The sequence below is a fragment of the Podarcis tiliguerta genome, assembly GCF_965153285.1.
Source record: "Podarcis tiliguerta genome assembly, chromosome: 1".
Lineage (NCBI taxonomy): Eukaryota > Metazoa > Chordata > Lepidosauria > Squamata > Lacertidae > Podarcis > Podarcis tiliguerta.
In genome coordinates, this window is record NC_139534.1 from 88,037,141 (window position 1) to 88,055,463 (window position 18,323).

At 42.1% G+C, this 18,323-nt stretch overlaps 1 protein-coding gene across 7 annotated transcripts in view; it reads left to right on the plus strand.

The window, feature by feature from the left end:
* RAD51B (RAD51 paralog B) overlaps positions 1-18,323 on the plus strand; it is a gene marked incomplete at its 5' end in the record, with an annotated part of 322,766 nt that overhangs the window by 180,002 nt on the left and 124,441 nt on the right. The window lies entirely within an intron of this gene.

Here is an 18,323-nt window from a genome sequence, read left to right on the forward strand (position 1 = left end):
TAGCCTGCTGGATCAGGCCAGTGGCCCAGATAGTGCAGCACCGTGTTTTCAACCAGATGCCTGTGGGAAATCAGGGAGCAGAATGTGAGCACAAGAGCATTCTTCTCTCCCGTGGTTTCCAGCTACGGTATTTTGAAGCACTGCTGCCCTCCAACTGTGGAGGCAGAGCTTGGTCATCATGTCTAGTAGCCACTGATGTCAGTTGAGTGTCTCAGAAAAATTCCCCATCACCCTGCAATTGTTTTGATGATGTGGGGATCAGCCTGCCTTTGTTCTCCTATGGTCACTCCTTTTCCCCTGGGCTGGTGCGCATGCACATCTGCTGCCAGGTACTCCAGATGGCTCATTGCCACCATCCAAGCATTTTGAGGTGGGGAGATATAGAGGTCATTCTTACCTCTCACTATTTTTTCATTAGCCTTGATCATTGGTAGATATTCTATCTTACTTAGCCATGCTTCTTGGTGTGGCCCACACAGAGCCAACACATGGGTAGGAATGTAATGCATGCATCTATATCTGGGAAAGGATCTTCAAACATGTCTGGAAACATGTCTGCTAGTTTTTAGAAATAGCTGCGTGTGTTGCTATTGCAAGATTCTCATGCATCTTAAGACATAAGTATATGGGGTAAACTTGTTTCTCCAGTACTTTCCCATGGCTAGTAGTACTCTCTGCAGCTTGAGAAAAACAATTGAATTACCTATGCTCTTGGATGGGCCACCTTTGGTTTTCAAAAGTGTTTCTGGAGTTTATTTTAGTGCCTTAAGATTTAGCTTATTAGTTTAGAAGGTGAAATTTTGGGGTTGTTACAGCATGTGTAGGCATAGACGACTGTGATTTGAGCACTTTCCTATTGTTCGTGTACTTCTATGTCAAACATCCGTTTTACATTTTAAGAAGTAAATGTTTATATTTCTGTAGGTATTTGTGAATAGGGTTTTATCATCTCCATCTGCAAATGCTGCTTTCTCTTTCCTCTCATAGTAAACAACTCCCAGGAATTAAAACAGACCAAACACCCACTATTTTAATTGACAGATCACACGTTTTGCAAGTGAAATGTTTAAAAACATTTTACTCTGGGGGTGGTTGTTGAGGGGTGTTTGTTTTTTTCAAACAGTGAGACAAGGTGCAAGAACACACTTTTCAGCAAACACCTGATTTCATTTTCATCTTTTTTCATGTGCGTGGTTGAGCTCTCTGTCACTGAATGCAGTTTTTCAAATGGCTTACAATCTAAACTCTGTTTAAACTCTGCCCAAGCTCTGTTAATGCATGGTCAATTTTTATGCCCCCTTTTGTGACGAACGCTCACTACCAAAATTGCACAATATACTTCACTATTTTGTGATTTAGACCCTTGCTTATAGAAGATTCAGGGAAGCCTTCAGCCTCATATGTTTTTGTTCCCACATCTAGTGGTTCCCTTTATAGAATGGCTGCTTACTACCTGAGATCCTGTGGAAGGTTAGCATAGGCAAAACAGAGAGCTGGATTAGGTAAATGTGTGAACTGACCAGCAAAGGCTATTTTGTTGTTCATATGTACTTTATGGGGAAAAGCTGGGAAAAGACAAATCTGATACATATACAAAATTGTGGGTGCATGGAGGTTAATAATCCTTTGTTTTCATTTGTTGCTTTTGGAATTTATTCTAAAATAATTTTTTTGAGATTAGAGCAAAATGTGTAGTTGTCAGCAAATGTTACAGGAGCTGTCTGATTAGCAGTCTTCTGCTCTCGGTACAATATTGAGATGTGTTGTAAGCCCAAGCATAAGATTTCCCTAGCCTACTAATGCCAGACATCACTTCCCCCGTGCTCTTTGTTAGAGACCAGCTGGTTTTACCCTACTCTGATTAGTGCGATATAAATAGCCTTCCACCATTCTGACTGTCACACAAACACCAACTTGACTGGTGGTAGCAGGGGATGGCTTATGTTAAAACCTAAAAATGAAGCTGCAGTAGTTTTTCAGCAAAGTCTAACTCTGAATATCTTAGAGGTTATACACTGAAAAATTACGTTTTTACGCCTAATGATTCTTCAGCTCTTCTTATATATTTATTCAACTGCAAGAGAGACACATTCTTTACTCTAGAAGTGCTTACAGATGTTTTGACATTTTTCAAAAAAAAAGAAGCCCCCCAACGTCCCAAATGTTAGTGTTGCCATGTGTTAATAATTGTGTTTGATAGTGTTTCAGTGTTACAAATCAAAATAGCTAGGAATGAGAGGGGAGATAGTAGCATTCATTCTAATGTTTTTAAAGAAGTAATGTATTAACTATTTTACTTAAAAGTGCAGGGGGAGGGTAAATAACAACTTTAAAATCCAAGTTCTTTAATGATGACACTATTATATATGTGAATATTTAGATACTGCTTTTCAGCCTTATATGAGTGTGGGTAACCTTTTTGATGAGATTCAAAGAGGTTCTGGAGCCACAGCTGATAAGACATACCTGATGAGTTTGCTGTAATGTAGGGTTGACATATGTCCGGAATTTCCTGGGCATAGCCAGTATTCAGCCCTTGTAAACTGTGTCTGGGTGGAAATCACTTAAATGTCTGGGAAAATCCGGACGTATGGCAGCCCATGTCAGAAGTGTAGATTTTTTTTTAGTTGGTCAAAAAAAAAAAAAAAAAAAAAAGCTAAACAATTTATGTGTCTGGATTTTCTCTTTTTTAAATATGGCAACCCTATGCAATGTGTTCCTTTAAAGGGATGCGGGTGGTGCTGTGGTCTAAACCACTGAGCCTCTTGGGCTTGCCGATCAGAAGGTTGCTCGTTCCCAGCTCCTGCCAACCTAGCAGTTCGAAAGCACGCCAAAAAGTGCAAGTAGATAAATAGGTACTGCTCTGGCAGGAAGGTAAACGGCATTTCTGTGTGCTGCTCTGGTTTTGGTGTTCCGTTGCGCCAGAAGTGGCTTAGTCATGCTGGCCACATGACCCGGAAAAACAGTTGGCGGACAAACACCGGCTCCCTCGGCATGTAAATCAAGATGAGCACCGGGACCCCAGAGTTGTCTGCGACTGGACTTAACTGCCAGGGGTCCTTTGTGTAATGTGTTGACTGAAACTGCATCAATTATGGACAAGGTGGGAATAAAGAATATGTGAAAGGATAAATTGGGATTCTGAAAATGATCTCAAGTGTTTTGAGTAAGACTGGGATATGATAACTATTAGAACTTGTGAGGGGAAATGCCTATTTTCCACATGCTAATATCTGATATGCAGGAAATGAAGACATTGCAAGAAAGGAAATGGAAGTGATAATTGACCGGAGGATCTGAAATGCTCTGGTTAGATTTTAGTAGTATGAGATGAATGCTCCCTTGTGGCCTGAGTATCTCATGTGGATGCTGGTAGATATGTAAACGTTTTCTGGAGAACATTTTGCTCAACCCTATAAAATATATAGGTTTAGAATGGCTAATGTTGTCTGCAGTTACTATGACACTCACCATGTGTGATGATGATACACAATGAGTTCAGTGCTGGTATGAAGTTTAACTAGATGTATTGCTAGTCTTTAAAAATATCTGTTTCTTCTCTTTATGTATGATAATGCTGAAAGTTGCATACTTATTTCAAGTCATGCGTAGTGTATTTTTTTGCTTTTAATGCAGTAAAGTAGGAATAGACATGATAAGAAATTGCATATATGTAGAGTTTCTCAAAACTTCAGGTTTTTTAAAAGAAAAACAAAACACTTTGTCCTTTACTTCAGAATGTCTGTCATGAACAGATCAGTAACTTTTGCCAGCAAAACTTTAATTAGAAACTTCAATGCTCCCTTCCTGATCAGTTTACTTTCTAGTCTTGTATATTGTTCTTAAGTTTGGTTTCCTTTTCCTTTCACTGTGAATTGAAATACTACTGGACATTCAGTTCAGAAGCAGGCATGGATTTTTATAATTGTGCAACTTTCTGGGGTTTTTTTCCCTCTTTGAAGATTTAATTCCCCAATATTCTATTCAGTTTATTACTCTTCCATCAAAATATACTAATTGTTTGTCCTTAACAGGAGGGGGCTGGATCTACAAGTAAAAACAGCTTCCCCTGTTATGAGTTTCTTTGCTGCAGCTGTTTCGTAGTTCTTTCTGAAAGAAGTGGGACTTCATTTTCTCTTAATATTTTTGTAGCAGCATGCATAACAGTCAAGCTCTGATAAATAAGATAATTATGTTAATCAGAATACTATTAAAATCCTGATACATTTCAAACAATATGTATTCATTCCTCATTTCTTTGAGCATAGGAAGTTTCAGAAGCACTGTCTTTTTCTTGCCAGCCAGCTGCACAAATTCAAACTTGTTTTTCCTTCACTGGTTTACATTCACACTGCCAAACAGGTTTTTTTTGAGGGGGGACGGGAGGAGGGTTCTTCAGCCACATGTACACACGAGCAGAATGCTGATTTCAGCCCCTATATTTGCAGGTAAGTATAACTTAGATTCTTGGCTACAGGAACATCAACTGGCCATCAGTGTTCATTTATCAAACACTTTTCTTTCTTAAGGTACACAAAAGCCTTGGAGAGAAGTTAAATTTGTGTGGGTTAAACCACTGAGCCTAGGACTTGCTGATCAGAAGGTCGGCAGTTCAAATCCCCACGACGGGGTGAGCTCCCGTTGCTCGGTCCCTGCTCCTGCCAACCTAGCAGTTCAAAAGCACGTCAAAGTGCAAGTAGATAAATAGGTACCACTCTGGCGGGAAGGTAAACAGCGTTTCTGTGCGCTGCTCTGGTTCGCCAGAAGTGGCTTAGTCATGCTGGCCACATGACCCAGAAGCTGTACGCCAGCTCCCTCGGCCAATAAAGCGAGATTAGCGCCGCAACCCCAGAGTCGGCCACGACTAGACCTAATGATCAGGGGTCTCTTTACCCTTTACTTAAGAGGTAACAATATTTAAAAGAGCTGTTTTATGTCTGTGTGAAAATACAAACTATTATCTCTGCCCTGGAAACTTAAGCAGTATGATTTGTTGCAAAGGACTGACCCAATTCTAGTCCAGATTTGAACACGCTGATTGAACAAGTGGCTTAAAGTGCTATTGTGCCCCTTCCCAACATCCACAAAGAGACTGTTTGATTATTTTCCAGTTTGAAATTGTTGGGAGTAACAAATTACAAATATGATAGCCCTTGTGAGCTTCTTATTTCTGTGAGGAACTGGGCTTAACATGGTCCTAAGGCTTTCTCTCTGTCTGTCTGTCTGTCTGTCTGTCTGTCTGCCAGCCATGGGAGTCTGACACGGCACATAGTGGCTAGTTAAGGCAGCTAGCCGTGTGGAGGCCCCAGCAGGTCTCTCCCTTCCCCTTTAAGAAAGGCTCACTATCTCAACATTTGAGAAGCACTGGCCTCAGAAATTATTGCATGGAAGAAAGGAAGAAGCTAGGAGACTGACCTAAAGTGCTCAACCATTGCTGCAAATCCATCTGCACGGTATGTTGATTTACGCTGCTGTTGTTTATCAGGACTCAGACCTCCTAATGGAAATGTGTGGGATGTATATGAAAAGCAAACACTGTCAGGGCACTGCAGGCTAGTTGGATTTATGTCCCACTTCTCTTCAGAAGGGCTTTTATGGAGGAGCAAATGTTTACATTATTTTAGACTTGTCTTTGACTTTAATCCATTACGCACTCAGATATCAGTGGACAGTTCTGTCTAAGAACTGGATTAGAAACGACACTAAATAAAATGGAAACGCAATACAGTGGCATTAGGGTTTTATTCACTTTTTTCAGTTTCCCCACAGAAATCTCTGTGTTAACATAACATGCAGTTTATATTGGTTTGGGACTTGAGTGTTTTGTCCCCAACAGAGTAACCAAAGGTTTTCTATAACTATCCCAGTCTGATACCTGCTAAAAAGAGATATTCTAGACTGCCAAGGCCCAATGATGAGCTGAGACTTGTCGATATGGATTCAAGTGAACAGTTGCACTAGTGGGAGCCAGTGGGACATATTATGCTAGCACAATGGGACTTGTCCCTCTGTCCTCCTCCATGCCTCCTGAACGCTCCCGCCAATGAACTCTGGGGGGTTGAGACATGTTTACGCTGACAGAACAATCAAAATAGAACAATGTTGAATTCCACCTATTAGGTGGTATTCAACTAAGCTTTTATTCAGAGTACAGTGGTACCTCGGGTTAAGAACTTAATTCGTTCTGGAGGTCTGTTCTTAACCTGAAACTGTTCTTAACCTGAAGCACCACATTAGCTAATGGGGCCTCCTGCTGCCTCTGCGCCGCCACTGCATGATTTATGTTCTCATCCTGTAGCAAGGTTCTTAACCCAAGGTAATATTTCTGGGTTAGCGGAGTCTGTAACCTGAAGCGTATGTAACCTCAGGTACCACTGTAGTCCTATTGAAATTAATGGACATAACTTAGTCATGTTCATTAATTTCAATAGGTAAAACTTAGTTGAGCCACCAAGGGACAGTGCTATGCTCAGTAACCAGGCAGAAGGCCTTCTCGATAGTAGCGCCCACACTGTGGAACGCCCTCCCATCAGATGTCAAGGAAATAAACAACTATCTGACTTTTAGAAGGCAGCCCAGTTCAGGGAAGTTTGTAATGTTTGATGTTATATTGTGCTTTTAATTCTGTTGGCAGCCACCCAGAGTGTCTGGGGAAAGCCAGCCAGATGGGCGGGGTATAAATAATAAATTGTTGTTGTTGTTGTTAACTCAGTTCAAAGCAAAAGACGATTTTTCTAAAAACAGATGGTGTCAAATCCGTTACATTAACGAAGGAATATCGGAAGCTGCCATACACTAAATCAGACCATTGTCTATGCTGACTGGCAGCAGCTCTCTAAGATTTGAGATGGGTATCTCACAGCCCTATCTGGAGAGATGCTAGGAACTGGAACTTGGACCTGCTCATAAATCTCTACAACTCAGGTACAGTGCTTTACCCAAATAGTCTGGATGCAGGAACACCAAACTGCCACTTTGCTTATTTAAAATATTAGCAGCTTTTTATGGTGGCGCTGTGGGTTGCCGATCAGAAGGTCGGCGGTTCGAATCCCCGCGACGGGGTGAGCTCCCGTTGCTCAGTTCCTGCTCCTGCCCACCTAGCAGTTCGAAAGCACGTCAAAGTGCAAGTAGATAAACAGGTACCGCTCCGGCGGGAAGGTAAATGGCATTTCCATGCGCTGCTCTGGTTCGCCAGAAGCGGCTTAGTCATGACCCGGAAGCTGTACGCCGGCTCCCTCGGCCAATAAAGCAAGATGAGCACCGCAACCCCAGAGTCGGTCACGACTGGACCTACTGGTCAGGGATCCCTTTACCTTATGGATTATAAATTCCTGATCTGTCCAGCAATGCAAATTTAGAACAAAAGAGAATATGAACAGGGGAGAAATTATTCCACATATCCTGGAGTTTTTGATGTAGTCTGTGAAAATTTTAATTCTTTTCCAGGTTGACACATAAGGATAATTCCAGGTTTCTGGCTTATTGTAGTTTACCATCATGAATGAGGAACATGCTGCTGCATGCTGCCCCATTACTCCTGTTATGAGTGGGATAAACAAGCTAATAAGCCTTGACTTCCTATTACACATAAATCCAGGTCCCTGTGAGTTGTTGGTCCCTAACTAGGTATGATTTGTAAGCCAGCAGCAATGCAGCTGATACATCAATGCAACATTCCCTTTTCCTACAAAGAGAACTATATTGCTTGAGAGCAAGAACAGGTGATTATTAAATTATTGCTTTCTGTAGCTCAGAGCCATGCTTGTCATCAGTACTTACTTTACAACCCACATATACAAAGGGGCAACTTCCAAATGTTCTTCCAGCCGTATTGTTTTTGGCCCAAGGAATGTCTAATTTAGTTTTGCTGTGTGCTTTTGGAAACTCATGGTGAATTTGTACATCAGGCCCCAGTTCAACTATTTATTTTATTATTGTTTAGAGTGACCTGAAACATGTTCCACATTCAGGGCTTTTGATGTATGTTCTCTACTATTTCTTTAGCTTTCACCTTGGACTTACTCTTTTTTTCTGGGGCATGTGTCAATATGGAATAATAATAATAATAATAATAATAATAATAATAAATTTTATTTATACCCCGCCCTCCCCAGCCAAAGCCGGGCTCAGGGCGGCTAACAACAATAAAAACAATCCGACATTCTAAAAACTTTTCACCATAAAATCAATCAGAAACAAATTGATGGCAACCAGCAAGCAGGACCCTGTGCAGATTGCCAGAGGAGGGGGTCAGGCTGCGCCCTGACCAAAGGCCTGGTGGAACAGCTCTGTCTTACAGGCCCTGCGGAAAGATGTCAAGTCCCGCAGGGCCCTAGTCTCTTGTGACAGAGCGTTCCACCAGATTGGTGCCACAGCCGAGAAAGCTCTGGCTCTAGTTGAGGCCAGCCTAACCTCTCTGAGGCCTGGGACCTTCAGGATGTTTTTATTTGCAGACCGTAGGTTTCTCTGTGGGGCATACCAGGAGAGGCGGTCCCGCAGGTACAAGGGTCCTAGGCCGTATAGGGCTTTAAAGGTTAAAACCAGCACCTTAAACCTGATCCTGTACTCCACCGGGAGCCAGTGCAGCTGATATAGTACTGGATGAATGTGATCTCGCAGTGACGACCCCATAAGGAGTCTCGCTGCGGCATTCTGCACCCGTTGGAGTTTCTGGGTCAGTCTCAAGGGCAGCCCCACGTAGAGCGAGTTACAATAATCCAGTCTGGAGGTGACCGTCGCGTGGATCACAGTGGCTAGGTCAGGGCGAGAGAGATAAGGAGCCAACTGCTTAGCTTGGCGGAGATGAAAAAAAGCCGCCTTTGTTATAGCTGTAATCTGCGCCTCCATAGAGAGGGAGGTATCGAAGATTACACCCAAACTCTTAACGGATGATGCTGGCACTAGTTGCACCCCCGCAAGAGATGGGAGTTGCCCCCTCAATCCCATATCGCCCCGTCCCAGCCAGAGGACCTCTGTCTTCGAAGGATTTAACTTCAACCGGCTCCCACGAAACCATCCAGCCACAGCTTCCAGGCATCTGGTCAGTGTGTCTGGGGCCGAGTCAGGATGGCCATCCATCAACAGATAGAGTTGGGTGTCATCAGCATACTGATGGCAGCCCAGCCCAAAACTCCGGACAAGCTGGGCGAGGGGGCGCATAAAGATGTTAAAAAGCATCGGAGAGAGAATCGCACCCTGAGGCACTCCACACACCAGGGAGTGGCGCGATGACAATTCCCCCCCAAGCGCCACCCTCTGTCCCCGACCAGAGAGAAACGAGCGCAGCCATTGAAGGACTGTGCCCTGGATCCCCACGTCGGCAAGGCGGTGGTCCAGGAGTTCGTGATCGACCATGTCGAAGGCTGCTGACAGGTCTAGAAGAATCAGCAGCCCCGACCCGCCTCGATCCAGCTGCCTGCGGAGATCATCTGTTAGGGCGACCAGAGCCGTCTCGGTCCCATGACCAGCGCGGAAGCCGGACTGGAATGGATCGAGAGCCGATGTCTCATCCAGAAACCTAGGGGTAGTGGAGTTTTTGTTTTATCCTAAAATGATTTTGTAGACAGTGCTGTGGGTCAAAATATTTAAGATGTGATGTAGGATAATCTCTTGGTTTCTTAGCTGGAGTCTGGGACTTGCTGAGTTGCATTTTGTGTTGTTGTATAAGTTAGGAGTTGAGAGAAAGAGAAAGTTTGACTACTGCCCTTCGTGAAAGAGTGATGGTGAGGGACACAGGCATGATTTCTTTTATGCTTATCAGCATGGCTGTCAATCTGTCATCACATGAAAAAAAAACCCCTGTAGAAAGAACTACAGAATAGCTTGCTGGTTATTATGAACCACGGTCTCAGATGTTGACTTCCTTACATATATATTGTTGTTCAGTAGAAATACTGTATGTATGCATAGACTCATCAAGATAAGAAGAAAGAAACACAGATAGAGAATATATATCCATGACTGTTGTCTCTTATGATACCTAAGTGCAAACAAAATGTATGTATATATGTTCCTGGCTGCCACTGAAAGTCCTCAAATCTGAGGACTTTGAAAGTGTGCAAAGGGAAAAGTTTTATATGGCTTATACTATGGACATTTTGATCTTTAGTAATAACATAATAGAACGCCCTTCCTTAAAAAAGGGATTTAAAGGATAGATGAATGTATTTTATCTTGGTGTGAATCCCTAATCTGCATTATTGATCAGGAAATGTGGCTGCTGCATCTTATCCTTTAGTTTATCTCATTCCAAACAAGTGGTCAAATAAATTTATATTACAGTAGTGCACTATTTGTTTATTTTGTTGAAAGAATTAAACTCCCCTTCATCCAAATGTATCCCAGGTTACCGTAGAATAACAATAAACAGTTGGGGCAGAGTCAACTAAATAGGTGTGCTAGGAGAAGCCAGCACAAATGAGTCCCCCTAGCACAATTTTTTTCTTTCCCCCATTCTCCTACTCCCACCCCACTCCCCAAATTGGCTTGGAGTGGGGGTTGAGGGAACCTCTAGAACAGCATTCTGGGTTCGGGGAGAGCATTCCATCTGGCAAACAGAAATGTTTTGTAATGATGGAATGATCATATTAGCACAACATTCAATTCCACACAGTATAAATAACAACAGAAATAATAGTGAATTTTACTTGGAAGATTAAGAAGTTACCTATTTTTCGCACTTTCTCCCCTCCAAAAATGAAGGGGAAATGTGTGTGCGTCCTATGGGGCGAATGCAGGCTTTCGCTGAAGCCTGGAGAGCGAGAGGGGTCGGTGCGCACCGACCCCTCTCGCTCTTCAGGCTTCAGGAGAGCCCCACCACCAGCCCCACAAGTTCGGGGCACAGCGGGGAGGCAGAACGCCGCCATCCTGCTGTCCCCCGACTTTGTTAGAAGGCTGGCGGGAGGGAGAAGCCTGCTCCTCCCCTTCGCCAGCCCCGCAAACTCAGGGGACAGCGGGAGAGGCACAGCGCGACTTGGTTAGAAGGCTGGCGGGGGGGAGAAGCCTGCTTCTCCCCGTCGCCAGCCCCGCAAACTTGGGGGACAGCGGGAGAGTTTTGGAGGCTGGCGGAGGGCTTCCCCCTCCCCCAGCCCCGCAAGAGCTGCCTGTTCTGGGGGCTGGGGTCGGCGGAAGCTCGGGCTTCCCCCACCCCAGCCCCGCGCCTGGGGGGAAAAATAAAATTTTGTTCCTTTATTCCCCCCCCCCCCAAAAAAAATCTAGGTGCGTCCTATGGGCCGGTGCGTCCTATAGGGCGAAAAATACGGTAATACTGGGAAAGGACTTTCCCAACAATATGCATTATGCAAATACCTTTCATGCAATCTATATTTTCTGAATCTATTAAACTGAGATGGGGGCAAAACAAGCAAGGCAAGGAAATTTAGTCATGGATTGCTGGAGAAGGGACCACTTCAGTGAATTATGTTTTTCATGTTGCTGCTGTTTATTTTGATCCCTGCCTCCTGAAGTGTACTTGTGTGGGATGTATGCTCAACACAAATGCTGCCTGTGTACTGTCTTCACTAATTGGTTTGGATTTATGACCCACTTCTCATAAAGTGCCCCAAGCAGCCATTGCTGCTGTTCTATAAAATAGCAGAGAGGAAATCCCTTTCTAAACAGCTTCCGTTGGACAGGATTTTCTTGTGGAGTAGGTATGATGCATTTAGACTGCTCTATAAAGAGTTTTATTGAATTGTGACCCATTAACCTGGTTTTAATTAAAAATCTCTCTTCAAACATACTGAGCTTTGGAGATCCAAATTTTCCACTGCAGCACACACCAATAAGTGTGTGATTTGGTTGTTTGGGGACAAATTATAACATGGCATTCATGGATGAACGGTGAACAGGAACAGGAACACAAACTACAGTCATGCCATTTATGGCTGCAAATATATGCCTCAGTCTTGGGGCTGTGTGAATTTGGCTCTGTAAGCCCCATTGAGAACCACCACAGACTCCTTTCCACAGGATGAAAACTGGACAAATCCATTTGCCTTTAGCTGATTTCTTCTTGCATCGCTGGAGTTAATTGCTCATTCTTTCAGCTGCTTAGTCAACGTTCCTTAATCCCTGTTGATGAGGCTGCTGGAGGAGAATTGTTGAAGCCCCCTCTTGCCTTCTTTTTTTGTACAATAACCTTGAATAGATCAGGTGGAGCCTGCAATATGTCTACTGGTTTTCTTTTCTCATTGCACCTTCTTTGCTTGAGACAAATGCCAGGCATTGACTTCAAAAGCAACAGTAAGGTTTTCCAGGGTTGTACACCCCATGAAGAAGCCTTCAGGATCTTTTCTCTAAATCTGATGAACTATTTCATAGATTTGTGGATATTTAGTTGTTGAATTGATTGTTTTAATGTGTTTAGTTGGGAAGGAGGACAGTATCTAAATTCAATAAATAATTTTATTAGGTTTTATTATTTATATGTATGGTGATGATGATGCCCTTTTTTGTTCTATTGTTCTATTCTATTGTTTCATTCTATTTAGCTGCCCTGGCAACATAAGCCCATGTTGAAGGTGTGGGACCTAAATCCTATAAAGAAGCAAATGTTTTTCTGGAAATATCAATATTTGTGCATTGGTTTTGACTCTTATGGTCTTGACTCTCCTTTGTCAACCTGTTCTGGATGAACCTTTAGTATCTCTCTTAGTCACATCAAGGCACATTGCTTGCCTGATCTCTTCTACGTATCCCTGCTTTGGTTCACAGATTTGTGCAAAGGTTGCAAATAACCAAGAATGAAAATTGCAACATGTGAGTGTAAACAGAGCTGTATTCTGTAATTTACCAGGAAAACCATGCCCAGGGCTATGCAGATGGGAATTGGGGTCCTGTATTACTATTATTTATGTCTTTTGGCAATATTTGGCATCTATATATAAAAAAGACTGTCCCTATAAGAGAAATTTGAGAACTAATGTAATATTTCATTATAGTTCAGTTCCTTAAGTCCATCAGCTTCAGTGGATCTACTCTGAGTATGACTTAGTTGAATATAACTCTTCTTAAAAAATAGAGCTTTATGAATGGTGGTTCTTCTAATGCTTTTAAATTGTATTAGTATTGTGTATTGTTTGAATACCGCTGTGTTTCTTTTGAAGCAGATTTGAAATGTATTAAACTAAAGTTTCCAATTCTTGGTTATGGCAACCAAATGCAAAACATCTGGAAAATGTTTGTGCTTGGGCTTTGTTGTACCTCCATCAGGATTTCTCCAAATGTAGAACTGCTGAGTGTTCTTCTGTGTGTACATAGTAATCACTTTTAGTGCACAAATGGTGTATCAGCTCTTAGATCGTCTGATTCTAAGGAATCCAAGAGGGAAGGCAATTGTATGTGAGGTATATAAGAACTATTTCCCTATCCAGCTGCAACTTAAAAACAGTCCTTAAGGGGTAGTGGTACATAGAGCTTATTACAGGTGTCAAGGTTATGATAATAGGGATGAACGGCCGTTGCTAAGTTTGAAGCAACCTGACAATCCAGGTGCATTGATAGATCCAAGAATACCTTAAGGCTGTATACTTCAGTGAACAGAAACCAAAGTCTTATAAATGACAGGTGTTCACACTTCCTGCCGGTCGCCTACCTTGCTAACCTTTGTTGTAGTCAAAAATTGCATAGGTTCAGCATAAATCAGCTCCCTAGATTAAGTCCTCAATTTTTCAATGTATATTAATATATAAAAACACAGTAAAACATCAAACGTTAAAAACGTATCGAAACAGGGCTTCTTTCAGATGTCTTTTAAAAGTTGTATAGTTCTGTAGACTAATGGCCACAGGCAAAGTGATCAAAACCCCCTGTTTGCCATGCTGGAGTTGGTTTGGATGGAATGGAGGTATGGCTCTGCTCAGCCCTGCCAGCCTTCAGTGTCAAGAAGTGCCCCAGTGTTCCCACCCAAATGGCAGGTGGGCAGAATCTGCCATTGATGGCATCCCTTCTGCAGGTAGCCAGCAAACCCCTCGAAACAGGGTGCAGAAGGAGAGGACCAGCACTTTGGGTAAGAAATGTTTGAAGAGGCTAGCATAACACATAACACTCCAACAAACCACTCCAGAACCTCAGTGTGGTGTAGTGGTTAAGAGCGGTGGACTCGTAATCTGGGGAACCGGGTTCGCGTCTCTGTTCCTCCATATGCAGCTGCTGGGTGACCTTGGGCCAGTCACACTTCTCTGAAGTCTCTCAGCCCCACTCACCTCACAGAGTGTTGTGGGGGAGGAAGGGAAAGGAGAATGTTAGCCGCTTCGGGTAGTGATAAAGCGGGATATCAAATCCAAACTCTTCTTCTCAAATTGCATTATTATCCTTCCATGATGGGAAAGGCTGAGCTGTAAAAAAATAAGGAATTGTTGGTTTTCTCATTTACTGCAGCAAGGTTAACAATAGCAAAGTGTTGGAAATCTGTGGCTCACTGAATGTATAAACACTCTACAAATATGGGGGTGGGGAAATAAGGGGGGGACATGCACACGTTGGTGTGTACATGTGTGGTGTGGATTGTATTTGTCATGTGTGTATTCTGTAAAAAATAAATATTTAAAGAAAACAATCATGAAAGTTTGAGACAGATTTTTGAAACTTGCACAGAACAATAGCTAGGCAGCCTCACCTACAGGGACCATCTTGACACAGAGTCAGGATGCCTGCACTTCTGCAATAAAGTGACCAGTACAGTAGCAGAATTCCCAGAGCATTGTAAACTTCCAAGTGAGGTTAATCATTCTGTATTAAATCTGCCTGGTGATTTATCTTTTAAAGGCAAAAATGTTTATATAGAAAGTTTGTTGGGTATGGGTTTATATGGGTTTAGTGATGTTAAACAGTACCCAAGGCTGCCCTATTTGGGCACATACTTAATTGCTTGGAACATGAATACAGTGGTACCTCGGGTTACATACGCTTCAGGTTACATACGCTTCAGGTTACAGACTCCGCTAACCCAGAAATAGTGCTTCAGGTTAAGAACTTTGCTTCAGGATGAGAACAGAAATCGTGCTCCGGCGGTGCGGCCCAGCAGGAGGCCCCATTAGCTAAAGTGGTGCTTCAGGTTAAGAACAGTTTCAGGTTAAGAACGGTCCTCCGGAACAAATTAAGTACTTAACCTGTGGTACCACTGTACTGCATTTGGGCAAATATTGTTACCTATACCCTGTTCTCAGGGAATCTGGTGGAAGGCCACACACTTTGCATGCAAAGCGTTCCAGATTCAACCCCTGACATCCCCAGGGATATCTGTCTGAAACCTCAAGGAGTTTCTGCCAGTCCTTGTAGACAATACTGAGTTAGATGGACCAATGGCTTGAATCTGTATATATAAGGCATCTTGCTTCCTATGATCGTAATAAGAACTAGCAGTTGAATGGTTGAATTCCAAGTTCAATATTTTTCCTTTTGCTCTGCTTTGGTATTGGCACAGCAGATTAAACCCCTGCATGGTACAGAAGATGTGAGCAAACAGGGGAAAGTAAAGTTTCTTGTATTGATGCAAAAGCCAATGGAGTTGTTTTCCTCACTGGCTCTTTTCCTGTTTTCTTGAAGCAGCTGAAAAAACAATGTTTCTCCATCTACAATAAGAAGGGATATTCTGGCGTAAGGATTGCCTGTCCCAGACATTTGGCACAATCGGAGGAAAGATTTGTTTTGCTTAGCAGTGGTTTTATTAGTTCATGAATCTAATTGAACATTCTAAGATAATCACATCCCTTGTTGAATGACATTGCTGATTCGGTGCATTTCTTCTCACTTTTCAGCTATGCTCTCCCATGCAAATGTAGTTACAAACTGGATAATTAGAGAGTTGGGCTTAAAAGCAAAGAGTAACTAACTGAACAAAGTTCTATGCACCACTTTGGGAAAGGGACTTATAAATGTTGTTAATAATAATAATGCTAGTTGTGGTTTTAAAATCTCATAGCAGATTAAAAATTCTAATAGTATTCAGAACTGGGTAGTTAATTTTGTGAAATTTAGGGATAAGGTTTTGTTCTTTGTGATCTCCACAGTCATACATATGGGTTCTAAGCACAGGGCAACTTTTTGAACCATTGCCATAACTCTTGAAAAAAACTTTGCAGGATAGTTTGCCATAGGGACCAAGATCTCCTGCTCAAAGAGATGTGGTTTCACCCTCCCATTCACTTCATTTATGACTAATGCAGCACAAGAACACTGCTTGGAACTTCCTCCTTGCTAAAGCAAAAAGAACTGTGCCTGTGTTTCTTTTATCTCTTTATATATCACTCTTGCTCTTGTTTCCTTTCCACTCACTATTCTTTTTTCTTTTATGTTTTTCTTTTATTTTCTGTTCTGCATTCTCTTCTCACCTGCCTAGGCATCATTTAAGGATTGTCAGGACTAAAGTTCCCCATATCATCCCAAGGCAGTTGGCAGGGAACACTAGGAAATGGAAATGGTTGGTGTTTCTGCCATATGCCATATCTGAATACTTCAATAGCATAGCATAATATTGTGGTTGAGTCTACTGATGTGTTGTTCCTCTGAGGAGCCATGCAAGACAAAAGGGCTTTTTATTTTGTTTGTTTCAATAATGCCATGTGTCTGCTGTTTGAAATTTGTGTTTTATACAGATTGTTCTTTATTTTATTCTGATTTCTACCAGTAAGTAGAGAATGGAACTTCCCCTTACAATTTTGCTGCTGGAAGCCTCATGAGCAGAGTACATGGCAACTCCAATGACTTGGAGTGAAGATTATTGCATCATTCAATGAGGTTAAATGCAGGAAAGGGAATTCTGGGGGTTGCATCATGGCTACAAGTGACATGCTCCTTCCTTTTCTTTGCATGAAGAACAATAACTTATGCTGAGGAAGGGAAAGTGCTTGCGTTGCAGATTTCCACCGTGCAACAGGTCACCAAGTTTATATCACATCCTGAGATGGCTTTGCTAGCATAACATTACTCAAAGCAAAACATTGACAATGGTTACTAAACCTGCATTTTTGCTCTGTTTGTCTTGTACCCTCATACCTCAGTAGCTAGGGAAGATACATGCAGGCCAACAGATGTTATAAATAAGCAAGAATAAGAGGCTGTTTGTAAGGATCTCTACAGATGTACTTCTAAGCGGTGCCCAGCTCACTTTCTTCTATTGTAGAATGATCCTTCACATTGCAGACAACAAGCAATCTTACTAGGAATTAAAATGCTGACCTCAGTTGTTTGTCTGCACACACACACACATACACCCAAGTCTTCAGGTAGACTGTGCTTTATTTTTGTAAAATTTATAATGAATTGAATTCATTATTCATCTCTGCTTTAAAAAAGGGAAAGTCTGTTTTATAAGAGCTTCAGTGTTGCGCTAGGTGTCATTATAAACTAGCGTATGTGAATCAGCACTAAGAATTCTGATGTAAGTGGGCAAAAATGGAGCTCAATCTTAGACAGTTATTGTGTCTTTATACAGTGCACTGAGAACTCTTCTGCAATGGTTCAGCTACTTACTTTACATCTGTGTGACTCTAAAATGGTCTGATACAGAACGAAGGATGAAGTGCCCTCCTCTTTGATGGCTTTTTAATTAGAACAATTAATCCAACACTAGTTTGACCAAACTGTGGGAGGCAGTGGAAAACAGGAGTGCCTGGCATGCTCTGGTCCATGGGGTCACGAAGAGTCGGACACGACTAAACGACTAAACAACAACAATCCAACACTATTATTATTATTATTATTATTATTATTATTATTATTATTAATTAAATTTGGATATTGCCCTGTACCTGCAGGTCTCAGGGCAGTTCACGTGATAAAATCACAATATAAAACCACAAAATACATAATCAATATAAAAACAAGAACAACCCAATAACCACCCCCATCATGCCATCTATGTGGATCTCTTCGCCCTTTTTTTGCCACTTAATGAGGATATGTCCATTTGTTATCATCCGTATAAGACAGAGCTGAGTTTGTTAGATTTATATAGTGTACAATTATGAGATCCTTTCTTTTCAAGTTCTGTTTACAAAATAATTTTGGGATTTCTTTAGTGCTCACCCCTACCCATCCAGTATATAAATGGTATAACATCAGTTGTCCAGTGGCCCTAAAATGCACATGAAAAAATACAATTATGAGGAGTTCTTCCTTCCTTAGTACTTCCTTTTGTAGCAGCTTGCCCATATGGTAGTTGTCACTGCATAAAACTCTACGGAAGGAGTTGCAGAACAGCTGAACACCTTCACTTGCACTTTAGGGTCAAGGGACCTTTTGGTTTGTGGACTGCAACTTCTAAAAACAAGCCACTGCTTGGCATGGTAGTGATAAAGATACGTTTCTCACATCTGAACTGT